The sequence below is a fragment of the Balaenoptera physalus genome, assembly GCF_965194825.1.
Source record: "Balaenoptera physalus genome assembly, chromosome: 4".
Classification (NCBI taxonomy): Eukaryota; Metazoa; Chordata; class Mammalia; order Artiodactyla; family Balaenopteridae; genus Balaenoptera; species Balaenoptera physalus.
The window spans coordinates 121192237-121214133 of NC_138891.1; the positions used below are offsets into that span (position 1 = coordinate 121192237).

Below are 21897 nucleotides of genomic sequence, written 5' to 3' on the forward strand. Positions count from 1 at the left end.
GCTGATCTTCCTGTGCTATGTGGTTTCTTCCCACTAGTTATCTATTTTATGTTTGGTACTGTATATATGTCCATGCTACTCTCTCACCTTGTCCCAGCTTACCCTTTCCCCTCCCCGTGTCCTCAAGTCCATTCTCTAGTATATTCCTAAATATTTTATTCCTTTTGATGCTACTGTAAATGAGATTGCTTTCCCCATTTCATTTTTGAATAGTTCATTTTTAGTGTCAGCAAATGCAAATGGAAATCTTTCACAACTATTTCTTTAAAAAAAATAAAATCCTTGGGTTTCTTCCTACGTGGTCATTCCTCTTCCATACTTCCCCATTAGCAAAAATTTGTCTTTTGTCCTTCCCATTCAAACTTACCTCTGAATAAAGAACTTCAGGTATTATGTTACACCTCATTTCCAGCTTTTGGAACCTGTTTTCTCTCTGCCCGAGGTCTTCTTTCCCTCCAGCCACAGTGCTAATTATAAGCTGTAGATGCAGTCCACTTATGAAAATCAGCTATAGTAACACTTCCTTCATGACCTGTGAATATATTATGTTTCAAAGCAATCTGCATTTATTCATCCCATTACGTGTGTGTGTATGTGTATGCACTTATCAAGTACATGTCAGAAACTGTTCCAGGCACTGGAGTCATAATGATAAGAACAGAGAAAAATCTCTTTTTTAATTTTTGTGAGTGCACAGCACAATGAAGGTGTAAAATGCATAAGTAGTTAGACAAAATTAAGTATCGTGATAGACTAACCGGGTAAGGGGACTCTTATTAATAGAGTGGTCAAAGACGGCCTCTCTGGAAAGGTATTTTTGAACAGAGAACTGCGATGAGAAAATGAGATTGTACGTATCTAGAGCAACAACATTCCGAACAAACATAGAGCAAGTTTAGGAACACTGTAAGTAAACTTGGTGTGTTTGAAAAAACTTGTATGATATATATAACAAAGAGGTAAGTATGATAAAACCCAGTGAGCAAAATGGAAAATAGTGGTACTTAAAATTACTGTTTCAAATATTTCTATGGCAGGTTCCATTCTTATATCATTTAGGAAAGCCCAGGATACCAATGGTTGTAAACAAAGCTAAACAAAACAAAAAACAGAAAAGTTCTCTAGTTCAAACAAAAACAGTTGATTGCTTGCTTACATTGCATGCCCACTGTGGGTTAGGGTACAACATCACTCATTATCACTTACGGATCTCGGCTTTATTTCAACACTGGCTTCCTCAATCACAGAGGCTGGGGAAAAAAAGACAATGGGAATTCATATAATGACTAATAAAGCTTCTTTGGATCATTTGTGTTAAGCAAGTGGCACCTATTGTCTATTATAGAGTCCAAGTGCTTCTGCCCATTGACTCCTGGTATCAAATCACCAAGGAAAACACAACACAGTCAAGAAGTGGATGAAGCAGTTTGACTCACATAAAGAGACAGAGCAAGATCAGCTTCAGTAGTGGACATTGGTCCCCCACGGTCAGCAAGTCCCTCCTGACGGCTGATGCAGGGCAATTGTTCTGCACACATTCCTCTTGTACTGCAGCAGAAGAATCTCATCCCCTCCCAGCAGGAGACAGAAATAGTGGAGTTGGCTGGATGCTGGATGACACACACATTTAAGCATAACAAGAGGGTACACCTTACGTCTGAAACTGGGAATGATAGTCCCACAGAGGGCCATAAGTTCAGCACAGGCTGTAAGGAGCCTTTATCTTTTAGCAGTGAAGGACTCCAGTCCCGAGGCCTGTTCTGATGTGGCCAAGTGGGCGGGCAGGCAGGCAATGTGTGTGGGGCTGGGGGTGGGGTATGGTGGTGTCCAAGGCTGCCTGCACAAGACTGCCTTTCTCTACAATTTCAGATCATAATTCATCGTGCTTCCCATGCAGCACGATGCATGTATGCATGCATGTCCAAGTATGTATAGTCCTCCTTCAAGAGAGGACACTGCAGGAATAGTCACAATGTCGATGGATAGTAATAGTCTTCCAGTTATGTGTTTATAAGTTAAACAAGTCATTACAGCTTGTCAGTTATTTATGTTAACTTATCAAGGTATTAATGTACTTTAAAGATGGGAATGATGTAAAGGAATTCAAAGCCAAGGTAAAAAGAACACTTGTAAATTTCATCCACCAGAAAACAAAATACAATAAAGTAAATTATAACTTACATCAATAGATCAGTACAATACACTTTTCAATAATGTGACATATTTCAACTTTGTCAGTAACTTGTTTATAGAAAATTAGGTATAATCAGTAAAGCATCATTTGATTACCTCATGAATGAAACTTTCTGGCCAAGTCTCATTTACATCAGCAACTCTGGGATGGCATATATTTAGGATAAACACATGTTTTTCAATAAATATTGGTTTTGGATACTGGAAGCACAAAGATTTTATTTTAAAAAATGATGTAGTCTTCCTTTCTAGTTTGTCATAGAATTTCATTAAGCTACTTTTATTATTGTTTCCTTTTGCTTCCTCATAATCCACTCCAGTTTGGATAAGCCTTATCTATAAATGTGCTTGAGAGAGCAGACGGTGCTTCATGAGAGATTGGCGCTAAATTTGCTAACCATGAGGAAAGAGATGGATTTAGATATTTCATTTTCCTTTTTGATGCATTCCATTTTAATAGAAAGAAATGATTTCATAAAGCTGAGTGTGGGTTGTATTTGTACACACACACCTGTCACAATTACCACAATTAGCCACATACATAATTACCCTGTTTTGCAATATTTGGAAAGGTTCAACATGCTATTAATTCTGCTTTAAATTTAAGGAAAAAAAGAAGAAAGTGCTATTCTTGCATTGCTTAGAAATTAATTGAAAGTAGATGCATAGTGTATATGACTGCCTCTGCTCAAAAAAACAAAAAAACAAAAAACAGTTTCAATGCAGGACCTCTTTCTTCTGGTATTTGGAAAAAAACTACCATTGAATTTAATTACTTCTATAATATGTTTCCTTCATCCATTGGATGCTTATCAGTATAAATTAAAAACAGGTTGCATGGTTAAATGTGATTTAGAATTGCAATAACAGAGACTAGCATATTTCCTTTCATTCAAACAGGTATAGCTATAAACATAGAGGTATATTTCATATTCTAGCATAAGTAACTATGCTACTCTTAATGTGTGCATATGTGTGTGTGTCTACACTATATGATCACGTAAATTAGAATACAGAGATATATATGTGTATACAAATATATGTATACTTATCAATATATAAATATATATTTTTTGAAAAGAAAGGAAAAACAAGCACCTAATATTTTGTTCTAGAATACTTGATTTCCTATATGTGAAAATTTTTTGTTATTTCAGAGAACCGAATGTTATTGCTGAAACTGCTAAAAAATGGTGAATGTCAAAAAAAGTGACAATGAAAACATGGAAATTATTTGCTTTGATTTCCCAGAGAATGGCAGTGCAGAGAGGGAGTTGAGGACATCCAGGTTTCAATTTCCTTAAACGACAAAAGTAAAAAATTTCTTTCTTATAAAATGAAAAGGAAACAAGGGCATGTAAGGCTATTTGATAATTTACAGTTATGATTAATATTAACATTTACAATATTGTATACATTTAATATCATAAATGGCTTGGAGGATTTCTATGAGCTTATATAAATCTATTATTGGAGGAGTGAGCACAATAACAGATAAATTAAATATAATTAGATTGTTTGGTTTGGTTTATGATGGCTTTTCCTAATGAAATGGAAGTCACTTAAACATCACTTTTCATATTTGTCCCAAATAAGCAAAGATCCTCTTACTGTATCGATCTCTGTATGAAATGGTAAGGTAGTAATTAGAGCAAAGTGCACATTTCAACATAATTTATTTCATTTTGATTCAGATCAACCTACATTTATTTTACTCAGTGCTAATTGTTGCGAAGGTAACAAATAAGAATAAGATGCAAACCTGCTTTCATGAGTATACAAATTAGTAGGAATGAAATACACCAACAAATGAAAAGATCAAACAAAAAAACCCTGAACTACCAATTTTGAAAAAAAGTTCAAAATTGTATTCATTACTATTCTTTTGTTATTATATAACCACTTGACTTGGCTTAAAATGGTTCACAATCTTCAACCTTAAATGTTAAAAGCCACTTGTATCATTCAATACAAGTGTTAGGTCAGACTTCCTGTTTCAGCTATAGTATATAAAGAACTTTTAGAAGTCATCACTCTTGTTCTCACCACAAAAAGTTGAACAAACTAAAACTCAAATTTTTTTAGATCTATCAGAAAATTGAAGTTGCAGGGCACAATGCCACCCTGAAATCTGGAAATACAGGCAAATACAGAAATCACAGTCAAGATCAGTTTACTTGGAACAGATACCACTGGGGGCAGTAACTGGTAGAGAGAGACACTTAATGGTAACTGACAAATTGCCGAAAGATGAGTGTGGAACAGCTTGACTATGAGAAATTCCTGGGTGTCCAGCCATGAATGGTGGTGCCACACTATTGTATTACCTCCAGAGCTTTACCAGGTTCTGATGGTAAAGTTTAGAGAAAACCCTCTCCTCTTGTGGGCATGATAAAGGGAAAAGTCAATATGTTGAAAAATGTTCAGAGGGAAAGTAAAAATTTTGAAATATTTCCAGAGTGGTCTCCATAACAAAGGACTGCATTCTAAGCAAAATTATTTTAGTAGAGCATTATCTGACCTGGGGATGTGTAATTAGACAACTCCAATTGCCTCTAACCTACTGTTTCACACAGGAAAGGAAAAACAAAGGCTAAGAAACATTTCTTAAAGTCACAGGTCCCAGGACCAAGAAAAAACTAAGATTTAATGATAACATTAGAAAACGCTTTCATGGCCCAACACCTTCACACCATACAAAATGGGTTCCACTATAATAACAGAGAAGATTACTACTAAGAGAACAAACATACAAAGACTTTAATTAAAAAATAGTTATTAGGGAAATTCAAAACCCAAGGACATCAGAGGTGGAAAAAAAATAGAAAACTAGAAGAAACTGAAGCCTCTAATGCCTACAGCTACAGAAAACATTAAACACAGCCCAACTCCTAGCCATATATATATATATATATATATATATATATATATATATATATAATCTCACAGTAAAGACCTATCTACTTTAGTTCCCTTTTCCCAATTCGTCATGTATGGCTTCAAAAAAATTATAATGCATGCTAAAAGACAAGAAAAACAAAGTCTGGAGGGAAAAAGCAAGCATTAGTACCAGACTCAAATGTGACAAAGATTTTGGAAATATGAAATAAAGAATTTAAACAGCTATGATTAATATGTTAAGGGATTTAGTGGAAGAGGAGACAACATACAAGAATAGGTGGATAATTTAAGCAGAGAGATGAAAACTCTAAGATAGAATGAAAGAAAATACAAGAAACAAAACCACGATTGCACAAATAAAAATGCCTTTGATGGGAACATCCATAGACTGAAAAAAGCTGAGGTATGAATCAGTGAATTCACAGATATATTGAAGAAACCTCCCAAAATGAAAGCAAAGAGAGAAAAAAAGAATAAAAAATGGAAAAGGATATTCAACAACTGTGGGACTATTATCAAACTCATAGATGTGTAAAAGGAATATTAGAAGAAGAAAGTGAGAAAGGAGCAAAATAAATATTTGTAGCAACAATGTGTGAAAATTCCCCCAAACTAATGATAACCGCTAAACCACAGGTACAGAAAGCTCAGAGGACACGAAGCAGGATAAATACCAAAAAATTCTACAGTTAGGCATATCATATTCAAATTAGAGAAAACCAAAGACAAAGAGAAATCTTGAAATAAGCCAATAAGCTGGGGGGAGGGCAGAAGGCAAGATAAACCTTACTTATAGAAGAACAAGGATCAGACTTTTAGAAATCAGGAACCATACAAGCAAGAAAAGAGTGAAGTGAAATATTTAAAGTGTTGAACATAAAAACCTACCAATCTAGAACACTGTATCCAGCAAAAGTATCATTGAAAACTGACAGAGAAATAAAGGATTTTCTCAGTGAAACAAAAACTGAGAGAATGTGTTACTTGTAGTCTTGCCTTACAAGAAACATCTCTCTGAAGTTCTTATGAGAGAAGAAAAATGATATAGGACAGAAAATCATACCTATATAAAGAAAGCAAGAGTATCAGCAAAGGAATAAATGAAGGTAAATAAAACCTTATTTATGTGCTCTTATCTTATAGGTAACTGTTAGTTAAAAATAGCAGAAATAATGTATGTTCTTATAGATAAGTGAAATGAATGATAGCAATGTTATAAGGAACAGGAAGGAGGTAATGGGGAATAGTCTAAGTTACCTGCACTCACCATGAAGTGGTCTGGTGTTACTTGAGAGTGGACTTAGATTTGCTGTACAAGTATACTGCAAACTCTAGGCCAATCACTAAATTTATATGTAAAAGAAGTAAACTTGATATGCTAAGAGAGGAAAGAAAATGGAATGATATAAAATGCTCATTAAAACCAGGGAGGCAGAAAAAAAGAAAAGATATAAAAGAAGGAAAGAGGTATAATGAATAGAAAACAGTTAAAAATATGGTAGATAATAATTCAATGATGTTAATGATCACTTTAAATATAAATGGTCTAAATATGCCAATTAAGAAGTTGAGATTTTCAGGTGGATATTAAAAAAAACAAAAAAACAGCTATACATTAGCTACGAGAAATCCGTTTACAATATAAAAACACAGAGCAATTAAAAGTAAAGAGATGGAGAAAAATGTACCATGGTAACACTACTCAGAAGAAACCTGGAGTAATCACATTCATCTCAGACAAAGCTACTTCAGAATGAGCAAAACGATTAGGGAGAAAAAAGATCATCACATAATGATAAAGGTTTTGATTCTCCATGAAGACATTCTGATCCTTAACTTATACGCATTTAACAACAGAACATCAAAATATGTGAGGCAAAAATGTGATAGCACTGCAAGAAGCAGCAAACCAATCCACTAGAGTTGAATATTTCAAAACTCCTCCATCAGTAATTGAGAGATCAAGTAGGCAGAAAATTAGGAAGGATATAGTTAAATTGAACAGCAACACCAATCAAAGGAATCTAACTGACATTTATACAGTACTTCATAGGGACTTCTCTGGTGGCACAGTGATTAAGAATTCACCTGCCATGCAGGGACATGGGTTCGATCTCTACTCCAGGAAGATCTCACATGCCGCAGAGCAACTAAGTCCATGCACCACAACTACTGAGCCTGCGCTCTAGAGCCTGCAAGCCACAGCTACTGAGCCCGTGTGTCACAACTACTGAAGCCCGCACACCTAGAGCCCATGATCCGCAACAAGAGAAGCCACCACAATGAGAAGCCCGTGCACCGCAACAAAGAGTAGCCCCCACTTACTGAAACTAGAGAAAGCCCATGCACAGGAACAAAGACCCAATGCAGCCAAAAATAAATAAATAAATAAATAAATAAATAAATAAATGAATAATTAAAAATAAAATAAAATACTTCATAAAATAACAGCAGAATACACATTCTTCTCAAGCTCACGTCGAACATCCACAGTGACAAAACAAATACTGGGCTGTAAAATATACCTCAACAAATTTAATAGAATAGAAATTCTATAAAGTATGTTCTCAGATCATAATGGAATTAGACTAGAAAGATAGCTGGAGAATTCAAAAATATTTGGAGATTAAACACACATTTCAAAATAACACATAGGTCAAAGAAGAAGTCTCAAAAGAAATTTAAAAAATAATTTGAACTAAATGAAAATGAAAATACAATTTATCAAAATATATGGGATGCTGTGAAACCAGTGCTCACAAAGAAACCTATGACAATGTATGTATATATTAGAAAAGAAGAAAAATCTACAAGCAATAGTCTAAGTTTCCATCTCAAAAAAATGAGAGAAATAAAGCAATGCAAGCCTAAAGCAAACAGGAAGGAAAGAAATATTAAAAATTAGAGCAGAAATCAATAAAATTATAAACAGAAAATCAATAGCGAAAAAAATCAGTGAAACAAAAGGCTAGTTCTTTGTGTGAGTTTTGGTAATTTACATTGCTGTTCTGAGTCTCAGTTTCACTGTCAGTGAAATGGGAATAGTAATATCTGTATTTAGATGGTATGGAATAGAAGATCAAACATAAAATTCATATGGCACATGATAGGGGCAAATTGGATCTTCGGTATTATTTTTAAGACTGTTCTACACTAGAAACTGTTATTGATACTAGATATGGGTGGAGATAAATTCAGAGTACTCAATTCAATGAATTAAAAAGGGAGTGGTTCAAAAATATCTATTATATCTCTATAAGAAATGCTCTAAACACAATTCTGTAAAACAATATATGATTTTAAATTTGATGTCTGAATATTAAAAAAACTTTAATCATCTGTCTCTTTGTTGAAAACTTGACAAGGGAAGGTTATATTTTTCAAAGCATTTACTTAGGTAAGTTTGTCTTCTACAGCCACTCTCTGAAATAATCTCACAGATAAACCACTTTGATTTTATACATAAAAATATCAAAGTTACATGGTGACAGCTGTGCATATTTATGTCTATATTAAACTTACCAGAAAAATGACTTCTGATACAATTTTTTTTAGCAGAAATAGATGAAGATTTAGTGTTTCTTGATTTTTCTTTATAATAAACTGTCCCCAGAGATTCAGTGTTCTAGAACAGTAAAAAGCCTGCCGATAAAGTGATTGATATGGAACACTCAGATCCAGGGGGTGAACAGAAGTGTTTAATGTCCCTGCATTGCACTCAGAGGAGAGAGAACCAGACAGATCCAATCATAAAATTTATAATTCAATAACTAGCTACCTTTTTCTAACCCAGTAAACTCATCAACTCTGACTCTTCTTAAAGAAACACACACAGATATTTCTCCTCCTATCATGCCATCTATTGTTATAACTGAACCAAATAATAGCATTCAACATAAGATCTGGCTTGTGAAATGTACTTAGACTACTTTAAAATGAAATATTTAATGCCAATATAATTTTTCTTTCAGTGAGACTAATATTCACCATGGTAATGATTTTATTCATGATAATTTCGAAGAACTTTGTAGGGAGTAATGCATTACAACTAGAACAGCTAGTAGGAAAAGAGTCTTGGTATACAGGCAGACAATGCAGGCTCGTGGCCTTTGATTTCAGGACTTCTGGGGAAGTATGTTGACTATCAAAGCCTTTCTCCCAAGTACTGTAAGATCACTACAACTCCTTTAGCAGGAATTAAAGCTTATAAGAGAAAATACCCTTGGAAGGTGAGAAATGTTGAAATAATTTCCAAATTAAAATGTAAAATAATACGTAACCTTTTTTTTCCCATAGAAAAGGAAAGACTAAGAACAATAAGAAAGGAGAGAAGTACATATCACTATGGACAGATAAAAAGAGACAAAAGGGTACAGAAAGCAAAGAAAAGGAATCTGGAAAACAAACTGCTTTTTTGCTATGTTATGTTATGTTATGTTTTCACCATAGCCAGGCATTAAATATTACTGAATTTTTTTAATTTAAGGACATATATTTAGGCAATTTATTTTTTCCTGGAAAATTAGCAGTAAAATTGTGACTAATGAAAGTTTTTCAGTGTGACTTTTTTAGAGACAAAGGGAAAAATGGAGTTGAAATGAAAAGGGAGAAAATCACAAAGCCTTTACAAACTAAAAAATGTAGCTGAGAAATATACTTGTTGAATAGAGGACATAAGCAGGGACTTGATAAAAGGGGTGGGAGTTGTTTATGGAAAACTACCCAAGGAGGTAAACTTCTCCAGGAAACTATGTGAACAATCTTTTTTACATAGTCAAGGAGCCTTGGGTGAGGTGGACAGTGGCAGAACAAATTCTTCCTATTTGCAAATATAACACGGTGTAGTCTGAATATAAAATATAACACAGTATAGTCTTAATATAGCTCTAGACTGGGAGTTGATATTCTTATATTTTGGTTCAGATTCCATTTGACTCTATGACTACTAATAAAAGTGCCTATTTCCCCTGGGGCAAGAATATCTACCTCTACACATATAATAGGGATTTAATGAAGACACGTATATAAAAATGTTGACCTCTTTGAAGAGCAACTAATAAAATTCAAGATATCATTATTTTCTGCATTTTGGGGGGGCATGGTCTCCTTGGTTTAAATTTCCATTTTTGTTGACTCTTTCCAGGTGAGGCTGATTAAACATTCCTCTTCTTTAAATAACAAGATCTTAAAACTCTCAAATAACCCAAAATTTCTATGACTGTTAAAAAGTAATTCAACTTCATTTAACTTAGAAGTAATCATTTATTCGGTAAGTGATTTTGTTTCTGGTGTTATTGTTTAAGACTTGAACATTGTCTGGAGCTAGCAGGCAGATTTTCTAAGAAATCTGAAGTCAGTAACTGATTTACCGCTATTAGAGTCATAGAAAGGATAATATAGCCACTTTGCCCAAGGTATGCCTGCGTTACTTTGTTATTTATGAGCCATTGGCACTGCTGGAAAACAAACAGCTGCATCAGTATTTTCCTGGATATTAAAGTCACTTTTATGGATGCTTCTGAACTTGATGTATCTTCTTATAGGGACACTGCAAACAAAGCCCTTGTAAATATACAATTTATTACCACAGAACCTATTTAATGAAAATGTCTGCTGCATGTAAGAAAAGCTACAATTGTCTATTTGGAAAACATTCAAATTCTATTTCCAATTATGTGTTAGTGTGAAGTTTCCTTGGGTTTTGCTCTTTATCTTTCTCTTTTAAAACTTCAGTCAGATGATTATTGATCTCTCTTCTACAAAGAGACAGCAGTAAATGTGAACAAGCAGTATATGTTTTGAATATTATGCATGCTTTATAGAAAGGCATCTCCAACACATGAGCACTCTCTGTAAATTAAAATAAGATTTATTTATTTTGTAAGTTGGGTGAAATGAATAAAATGTCATATTTAGGTTACTGATTCAGAATTAGGAGTTATTTTGATCCTTAGCTTATCAGGAAAAGTTTAGCATGCTAAGTGAAAAAGAAGTAACTTATACCACTGTTAATCACTCAAAAACACTTTTCTCCTGCAATGTGGACAGTTTAAATTACTACTAGTTCTCACCTCAAATTGGAGGAAAACACTCAAGAGAGTTTAATTCATTATAAAAATTTACCTCTTATTTTTTATTAATAGAGTTGATGTATACCCCTGAAATAGAAAATGCCCAATTAAGTCCAATATCCTGTTTCAAATGATGCCATAAGCCTTTACTCATAAAATAGGTAGTTTCTTTTGAGGTGATCCAGATCACAAGATGACTAAAATGCCACATTCTTTAAAAGGAAATCAGCATAGTACACTCATTTCATTTTAAGAAGAAAACAAAACAACGCCCTTATATGAATGTACAATAGTATCAAATTTCAGTGTAACAGTGACTCTGTGAGTCAACATTTTCCTCTTTATTTCCCAGAGAAAGAACAAAAGCAACACAAAAAATGTAAGAAAACAAAAAAACAAATAACATGGTCAACACCAGTTTTAGTGAAATTGAGACACAAATATAATTCCTGCACTCAAAAATGGAGGTAAGTCTCTTCATAGCTGAGTTCGCTCACAAGTTTTGTGGATGGGCCGAGCAGCAGGGTATCTCAGATATCACCAACAAAACTTTAGTGTCCTGTAGATGAGCGTCTTATCATAATGTGGAAAAGCAAAGCACCTGCTCCTGGCCCTGCACCAGTTGGATTAAGAGAAATATGGACAACATGGCTATACAAAGAATCATCCACATGGCTTCTGAGACAGTAGAAAAGAAGAAGGCCATGTAGACACCTTCCCAATCCACTCTGCAGGGAACGTCTTCAATCCAGGAAACTCCAATTTGTTATGATTAGTAATACAAAGGAACTAAAAACCATTGACACAAAGCCATTTTAATATAGAAGATAAAAAGGAGAATAAAAACATACTAACATAATGAAGACTAACAGAAAATACAGAAATATGAATACAGAGAAAATAAAATCATAATAAAATATTTTGCAGTGGTTTAAATAAAATGAATGGAGCTGTTATCTTAATTAAAAAGTCCAGAGAGAAAGCGAGAGAATGAGAATAAGGGGATGAAAAATGTAAGCTACCAATCCTAAGGAAAGAAGAGAAAATAAAACAATGACACATAAAGATAAAATTGAATGAATTACTGGGAGGGAAAAATAAAAGATGCTGGGGAAGAAAAAACAGAAAAAGATAAAGAGAATAGATACTGGAAAATTAAATGAAATGGAAACAAAGAGGCTAAAAAAATGCAATATGTAAATTATATCTCTAATAAATTTGTTAGAAAGAAAGGAAGAGAGGAAGGGAGAGATGGAAGGCAGAATTCAGAGCTCCTGGATTTTAGTCCTGCTATTCACTGCATCTGAAGCTGTACCACTGATCAGTGATCAAAGGTCCAGAAGAAAATAATATTGTATTTTGGCAAAGATACTTATGAGTATTTAATGGAAGCAAGACAGAAGGTACTCCAGATAGAATGAAATTCAATTGTGACTTTATGGGGAAAAATCCAGGAATTGCCACAGTTACTGGGATAAACAAGACTAAGCAATTGGAAGTAACTATTCTGGAGATGTGTAAAGAGCAACATGAAGGTCCCAATATTCCACTTCAATATATTCATAAGGAAGTCAGTGTGAAAGAGAAAATTTCACTTACAAGATCAAGTATACAGATTATCATTACAAAGTGTTATAGATATTACAAAATATAAGAAGGTAAAATCTACAAAGAGAACTATATATGTGAAAATGCAAACTAAAATTTTTAAAAAATAATTTATCTTTAGAAAAATTCTAGTGTATATGTCTTTCTCCATTTAAAGGGATTATTTGATTCTGTTATTAATAAATTTGAAAAAATAGAAACCCTCATTATCCAAGCAGATAACTTTGGGTAACACTGTAGAAGTAGGTTTCTATAGAAATTAAAATATACATTCTTAAAATTTCCATTTATTTAGAGTGAATATTGCTTCATTGAAAGTAAAATGAATACTTGTAGAATACAATGATCAAAGTTCCTTTGTTGCTCAACCCGTTCTTTATGCTTTAGATTTCAGAGGGATTACATCTATATACATTAAAACATCCATAAAATATTGATATAGGTTTTGTTTAAAATGATGATATAGTTTTTAAAATGAACTTAGAGGAATAGTAGTCTTTTATATTTACCTGGATATTTGTGATTTCTGATGCTCTTTCTCTCTTAAAGATTGGAGTCTATATATCATTTTCATTTCTCTTCAGCCCAAATAATTGTCCTTATCTTTTTTGTTTTTTTGAAATACAATCCTGTGGACAACAAATTCTCTTAATTTTCTTTTACCTAAAGACACCATTATTTTTGCCTTCACTCTTAAGAAATATTTTCCTTGAATATAGAGCTCTAGGTTTAAAGTTACTTTCTTTTAGCACTTTAGAGATATTGTTCCATGGTCTTCTGGCCTCTATAGATTTAAATTCAGACTTTTTTAATTTAAAAATCTATGTTTTTCTGTCATTTGACTATGAAGAGCAGAGAAGTGATTTCCTTCACATTTATCCTCCTTGGAGGTTACTGGGTTGATCGAAAAAAATAAAAAAATGAAAATGGTTTCTCATTTTTTCTTTCTTCTTTATACCTTTAAGTCCAAGTTAGTACTTTTTTTTTTTTTTTTTTTTTTTTTGGGTGCATGGTGTGGCATGCAGGATCTTAGTTCCCTGATCAGGGATCTAACATGTGCCCCTGCGGTAGAAGTGCAGAGCCCTAACCGCTGGACTGCCAGGGAAGTCCCCAGCACTTGTTAATCTGTTTGATAGGATTGCAGAGTTTGCTGAACCTGTGCTTTTTTTTTTCCATATTTTTCACTGTTTTTCAGATGAGATGATTTTATTGAATTATCTCCTAGTTTAATGCCTCCTTCTCCTGTCATCCATATTCTGCTGTTAAGCCCATATGTAGATTATTTATTTCAGATGCCATTTTTTTAGATTCTATATTTCCATTTGGTTCTTTTTTAGTATTGTTTATTTCCCCAGTAGCTTATCTTTTTAATCAGTGTGAGTATATTTTTCTTTAGAATGTGCATAGTGACATTAGCTGCCTTGAAATCTGTGTTTGATAATTATAACAACCTACCACAACCTTGGTTGATTGTGTTTACTGATTTTTATTATTCATATTTTAATGAATTCTGTATTTTAGCTTGAATATAGAGACCTTGTATTTTGCCATATTCCTCTGAAGAATCTTCTGTTTCTTTGTTTTAGCAGGCACTTAGCTTGATTGGGCTCAAACCGCAAACTCACTTTCTTTAGAAGAAACTTAAATCTCGATTCAGTTTTTTTAAAAAAAATTTCAGCTGGGTGAGTTAAGTCTGCACCACACATGCCTGGTTCAGTGACAGATATTTAGACAGAGTTTAACTTGAGATTTGGAGACTTCTGAACTCAGAATGTCTTCTTTCCATGAATCCCCTTCTCATTTTCCAGCTGTTGTGCTTGCTTTAGCTTTTGTCCTTCAGCTCTTACATCTGGAAAGAGTATGTGTTTTCTATCAGAGTTTTAGCCTCTATGCACAGAAATGACTGTTATTTTCTCTCAGGCTAATGGTTATAAAAACAAGAAACCTTTCTATTGTTAGCCCTTCCTCCAAGTATTAACTGTTTTCCAGATTCTGTCTACATATGTTCCTGATCCAGGGTCTTCAGATCTTTCAAAAAATTATCTGTAGTTTCTGGTTGTTATCTGAAGGAAGGTCAATGCTTAGGAGGAGATTACTCAGATCTACAGTGAACAAAATGCCAAGATATACAGGTATGAACATGAGAAAACTTAGGAAGTCTTATTTCATGATTCCTTTTTAAGGAGAGTAAAATAGGACAAACTATGACTGGGAAAACTGTGACAAAATGATTCTTCTCAGTATTGAGAATATTTAGCTGTGAAATATATCTATCTGTACATCAAGTTTAATGTAAATGTCATATGTCTTGACTTTGTAGAAATGATATATTTTAAAAAGTTGGGTGAGGTAGGAGAAAGTGAGTAGGAGATAGACACGCTTGCCAAATGTCCAGTTCCTAAAAGCAGGTTCAAACCATAACTTTTAAAACCAGCAAGTAGAGTAGGAGAAATATAAGCATATTTAAAGTTACAAAGTAGGGGCTTCCCTGGTGGCACAGTGGTTGAGAATCTGCCTGCCAATGCAGGGGACATGGGTTTGACCCCTGGTCTGGGAAGATCCCACATGCCGCGGAGCAACTAGGCCCGTGTGCCACAACTACTGAGCCTGCGCATCTGGAGCCTGTGCTCCGCAACAATAGAGGCCGCGATAGTGAGAGGCCTGCGCACCGCGATGAAGAGTGGCCCCCGCTTGCCGCAACTGGAGAAAGCCCTCGCACAGAAACGAAGACCCAACACAGCCATAAATAAATAAATAAATAAATAAATAAAAAATAATCTAGAAGAAAAGAAAAATAAGGTACAAAGTAAACACTAAAAGACTATTATTCGTAACTAAAGTTGTCAATAAGAGAGGAAGAGGAGGGATGTGTAAGAGAAAACATGTTACTTTATCATTGTTTATAATGACTGATTCATGTAATATAAATAAATGGTGAACTGAGAAGATACAGTAACAATGATACATACATAAATGACATAACTAATTAGGTATCTATCAATAGAGAGCTGTGTGGTACATTCTTATGTATTAGGCCATAAAGAAATCATTAATAATTTACACAAAAGGTATGAGTAGCACAAAAATATTTTGTCATCATAGTGCATACAATTAGAAATTTATAACAAAATACAGATGGGTCCTCAGATGTGAAATGACATTTACATTAGTAAATGTTACAGATATTTCCAAATATCTATAGATATTTCCAGTCCTAAAAATTGCACCAATCTGCATATCCACTAGCACTATACTGAATGTAAATATATTAAGAGAGGTGAGGTTTTGAAACACCTCTGGCCTATGAAAATTTCAAAATGCTATCTAAGCAATTTTGTGGTTGGAGGAAGAAAAAATTGACATTCCAGACTTTAGCATACATCAAAATGAACACATTATCTAGAGAATGCAGCTTAAACTGTGCTCAGAGGAAATTTATAAAATGTAATTCTTCTACTGATAATCAAGAGTGAAACATAATAAAAATATTATCAAAATAATCTGAAAATAAGCAGAAGAAAAAACAGTCAAACACACAAACAAAGGCTTAGAAAAAAACCAAAAACGATTAGGTTCAAAAACGAAGAAAAACTGAGAAAGGATTGCAACTCTTGTCACAAAGAGCTGATCTCTATTATACATGGAAATTGATTAGAAAGATACCAACTACCTAATAAATATGAGTAAAGTGTTAAAATGACAGTTCACAAAAAGGAAACAAACAGCTTTTAAATCTATGGAAAAATATCAAGTTTGCTCATAGTAAAATGATTAAAAATTAAAGTTCTGGGAAGATACCATTTTCATCTATCATATCAGCTTTAATTACCAATGGAAAATATTAATAGTTTGGGGGAATATTTTTAGTTGGCAAAATGATTTAAGGGACACAGATATTCAGAGATAGGAGATGTTGCAAAATTCCCCGTAATTAGTGGTTAGACACATAAAACTTTAAAAATCTGGTATTTCACACAGTTTTCAAATGTCTTGCCAGATATTCATACATTGAAGAGTTATTTATAATTACCTGAACCTAGAACCTCTATCAAATTTATATATTTTCACTAAATATTGAGATCAGAGGATTCATATTTCTTTGAGTATCACAGTAAGAGAACTACGCTATGAATCAATAGAAGTGTCTAATTTGTGTTTGCAGCTTTATCAAGAGCTGTCCAATTTTCCACTATCACATCAACCATGTCAACTCCACAGGAGGTATCTGGGTTACTAACCCAACATACACCTGACTGTTCTCTGACTGTTCTCTGTCTGTTCCTTAATTCAACTTAGTACACACACCTGACTACTTAATTATGACTTCTCATGTGGCCACATCTGTGTATTTACATATTTATACATTTTCTTAAAAGTTATTTTCTATTTCCCCTTATATTAAAGTTAGAGCATTGTATTGATTTAGTTATGAAATTATGTAGATACAAAGGTGCAGAATGAATTTCACTGCAGCACAGTACAGGAGAGCATTACAATTTTTTCTTAATAAAAAAAAAAGCATTGGGTCTAACAGGATTGAGTATGACTGACGTATCAAATTGACAAAAAAGTAAATGTTATATATTGTTTAATATATATATTGTTTAATATATTGCTGGTGGCTGTGCAGATTGGTGCAATTCTTAGGACTGAAAATATCTATAGATATTTGGAAATGTCTGTGACATTTACTAATGGAAATACCATGTCATATCTGAGGATCCACTTGATAGATATAATAGCATGCATGAAATGATATTTGTACAAGATTATTCATTGGAGCATTGCTCGTATTAACAAAAGATGAGAAAGAATTATGTAATCAATGCTTGGGTACTGGTTATATAAGTTAATTCACATTCATATAATAAAATGCTATGCACTTGCCAAATACAATGGGGAATATTATTCCATTCTGATATGGAGAGGTCTCCAAAATACTTATTTAATGAAATAAGCTGAATAGTGTGTAGAGTGTAAGTTCTACTGTGTGAAAAAAGAGGAAAACTAAGAATATAGGCTTGTGTTTTATTGCATATTCCATAAAGAAATCTCTGGAAGAAAACACAAATGCTGAAAGCCAGTGCTCACCTGTGTGTGTTACAGTGGGAGAGTTGGTGTTAGAAAAATGGTCTGTTGTACGCAGGAACCGGAGGTTGACTATTCACTGTGTTTTAATTTTAATGATCTAACCAGTTGGATGTATCAATGGTAAAATTAATTTAAAAATAAGATAAAATATAATTAAGATCTCCGTCTATATTTATATTGAAACTTTTCAACATAAAGTGTCTTCTGGAATTTCTCACAGAAACATTAACAGATAGCTATCAATAATGGGACAATCCATGAGCATAGGGACAGCAGACTGTGAGTAAAAAGCTGAACATTTACTGATCTCCATTGCTAAATTCATCCTGGGCAGCGCTGTGTGCATAATCCCTTTCATGTTATCAAAGTGCCAAAAACAGCCACACAAAAACACTGAAATCATATAGTAAGACACTTCCTGGCTGGAAAGAGAAATCATTTGAAAGTTATCTATTTGTGTTTTTTAAGGAAACATCACCAACACAGAAAAAAAAGAAATCCAAGCTTTCTCAGTCAAATGAGATTTGAGGGAGTTGCCTTAGAAAGTCAATCTACTCCTGCTACCATCTGGACACCGACCAGAATATCCATCTGCCCCTCGGTGAAATTTTTCTTGCCTGATTTCAGCAAGCATGGAGAAAGTTTTAATACAGGGCCTTTATCCTAGTTTTAGCTTATTGTTTATAATGACTTTCTTATATATTGTATCCTACCTTAAATAACCAGTATTCCAGCAGAAATATTACTTGGATTTACAGTTAGAAAAATTGGGACACACAGTTATTTTGACCAATATTTTTCATAGAGTCAGCACTGAAATTTCCACATAAGAGGGATTTGAAGAATCAATTAGGTTGGGAAAGGAATGGGTGTGTAGGAGATAGTTTTAAAGCAGTAGTTACTTAACAAACACTCTTTTTCATTTAGGATGGCTAAGAAGAGGCAGATACAATTCATGGTGTTCACAAAGCAGGCTAGTTGAATGCATTAATGAAGGAATGCATTAATAATGATTGAAATGCTATTGCAAATAAAAGTAATATATAAGATTTGATAACTACTAAACATCCATTTAAGGTAGTCACTTTTATGTATACATCTGTATAATCTTAATTTCCTTTGCCCCATATAACTGGAAGTAGCAACCAGTGTGAAATATAACTTTTGTTTTACTATTTTTTATTTTGTTATTATAATTTATTTTTTGTTGAATAAGAGTATATGTCAGTTCCATCAATAAAAATGTGATGAGGGGCTTCCCTCGTGGCACAGTGGTTAAGAATCCGCCTGCCAATGCAGGGGACACGGGTTCAAGCCCTGGCCCGGGAAGATACCACATGCTGCAGAGCAACTAAGCCCGTGCACCACAACTACTGAGCCTGCGCTCTAAAACCTGTGAGCCACAACTACTGAGACTGCATGCTACAACTACTGAAGCCCGTGCACCCTGAGCACATGCTCCGCAGCAAGAGAAGCCACCGTGATGAGAAGCCCGCGCACCGCAATGAAGAGTAGCCCCGGCTTACTGCAACTACAGAAAGCCCATACGCAGCAACGAAGACCCAACACAGCCAAAAATAAATAAATAAAATAAATAAATTTATTTTAAAAAATGCGATGAATAACTGAAGATTAAAAAATGAAATAAATTAGATTTGACTTGTCAGTCGTTTGGACAGATTTAAGTTTCTCATGTATTCCCTCTTAAAAAAAAGCTTTATTAGTTTAGTATGTTTAATTTATGCAGAAAAACATGAATCTCCCTTAAACTAGAAGATTGTCACTTTTTCTTTAATTAGTTTTTCTATTAATTTTAACTCTAAAGAAACATAATACTAATGTTTTGGAGAACCAAAAAGGAATTGATGATTTGTTTTGAAATTAATGTATTATTGTTTATAATTATTATCAAGGTATTCTATTTACTATTATGAATATGATTCTTACTAAACATCAACTGTGTAGTTACCATGTATGTTATTTATTTAATCTTAAAAGATAAATATAATTTTCCACATTAGATAAATAAGGGTAATTGCAAAGTGATTGTATGATTTGACCATGCTCTCTGCATCCAAAAGTCCATCTTAAACTTAGTGTATCTGGGGCACATTGACCTATTGTGTAAATGAAGTTACACTCTTTCTTTTATTATTTTATCACATTATGTCTTATTTTCTTTTAAGAGATTTTAGCACTATTGGAAGAAACACTCAAATTTTTTTTCAGTAATTGCATTTAAAATAACTTTAATAGAGCTGTCATACTTTTAATCGCTTGTCAAATTAATCAGTTACAATCTGTCTAAAAGCATTCTACTTGTCCTAGCCCAATTATTACCAATATGCCCACTAAATAGGTGAAATGTACAATCTCATAAATTTAATGAGTAAGACAGAATTTTATTTTAGTGTCAAATACTCTAATTCAAATTACTCTTAGGTAAGTTTACTAACTATTCAATGTGGGACACACAATTATATTTATTTTACTGGCAATGAGACAATAGCAACATGACTCATCCCAAATAGGATATCTGAAGAATTTACTGATAAATTGAAGCATTAGTTCATAAATGTATTTGGAGGGTCAACTTATTGCCAAAAGTACAGTCAAAAAGTAACCAGTTCACTGTTGCTATTAGTTTTCAAATGTTTCTTCAAAGCATTAGAGTGATATTTATTTAGGGTTCAATCTAATGGAAAAGCAATTAAGAAGTTATAATTGTCTCAAGTTCTTTGAGTTATTCTTCTAATAAGCATTCAGAACTAATAAACCATTATTTAACATTTAACAATTTTAATCACATCATTGATTATTCTACTAGATAACTATATTTTTTGAGATGTCTATTATATATGAAAAATGCGTAAAACTACAGTTAATATAATTAATAATAAACCATCACTATATAACACCACTATATGGCTTAAGAAGTAGTGTATTCTTACTACCTTAGAAACTCCTACAGGACATTTTCCAATTGTATCTATTTCCTCACTCCAAGAATTAAATCCTATTCTAAATTCTGTATTTTTGTATAAATAATGTATTTCTTTTTGACAGATTTTGAACTTGATATTTAAATACAATCATATTGTGTGCACTCTTGTGATTCGGTTCTTTGCTCGGAATCAATTTTGTGATATTCCTCTAGAGTAATGTCTGTAGCTGTTGTTTATTCATTTCTTTCTGCCTTTCCTATCCCATCTACTCTTGACACACATTTAAGGGATTTTGGTTTGTTTGTTTTTATCCTTTTTCTTTTCTCAGTTCTTTCTGAGCAAAGCTCCTATCTATATAGCTCCTAGATTGTATATGCAGATGTTTATCTAGGAGTGGAGTTGCTGGGATGCAAATGTGTAACTTTATTAGGTGAACTAGACCAAAATATACACATCCTCAGATTTACTGATACCAGAATTGGAGAGCCTCCGCCATCATCTCGCCATCAAAAACTTCTGTTGTGAGCAAGTTGGTAGCGATGGCATCATCTAACCCAACCAAATCACAAAAGCTCTGAGAGGCCTCATACCACTCTGAAGGGCCTCAGATTTAGTGTGAAATGTGATGAATTTTGACCGAAGAAAGACAGGAGACTAGAGTTAAATAACACATTTCTCATCTTTTGCTCTCCTAATAGACTGTTCTTTAGCACAGTGGTTCCACAGACCTCTCCAGAAAAATTCACATGACTAAGCAAGCAGCTGTGTTTCCTGGAAGCTGGCGGCACTACTCTACACTTGAGCTACAATGTCCAACTCTCTCTAAAGTAAGGGTCCCACTTTCACACGAACCAGCAGTGGTTGACAGACTTTCCCTCCATCACCTCGTTAATGTCTTCCGTTACCTGACTTCCAGTTCTGCCAATATCAAATGGCATTTCATATTAATTTTAGATTGTATTTTTCTGAATATTAATATTAATTTTCTGAATATTAATTAATATTATTGGATTGTATTTTTCTGATATTAATAATATCAAAGGTTTATAGACCATCCCTGTCTCTTCTATTGGATATTAGTTCATGAT

At 33.5% G+C, this 21897-nt stretch overlaps 1 long non-coding RNA gene across 1 annotated transcript in view; it reads left to right on the forward strand.

Annotated features, from left to right (window-relative positions):
• LOC309660179 overlaps positions 1–15547 on the forward strand; it is a 39919-nt gene extending 24372 nt beyond the window's left edge. Inside the window, exon 2 of the long non-coding RNA XR_014263240.1 lies at positions 15433–15547. This is a non-coding gene — a long non-coding RNA (uncharacterized lncRNA). The remainder of the gene's footprint in view (positions 1–15432) is intronic.
• The last annotated feature ends 6350 nt before the right edge of the window (positions 15548–21897 follow it).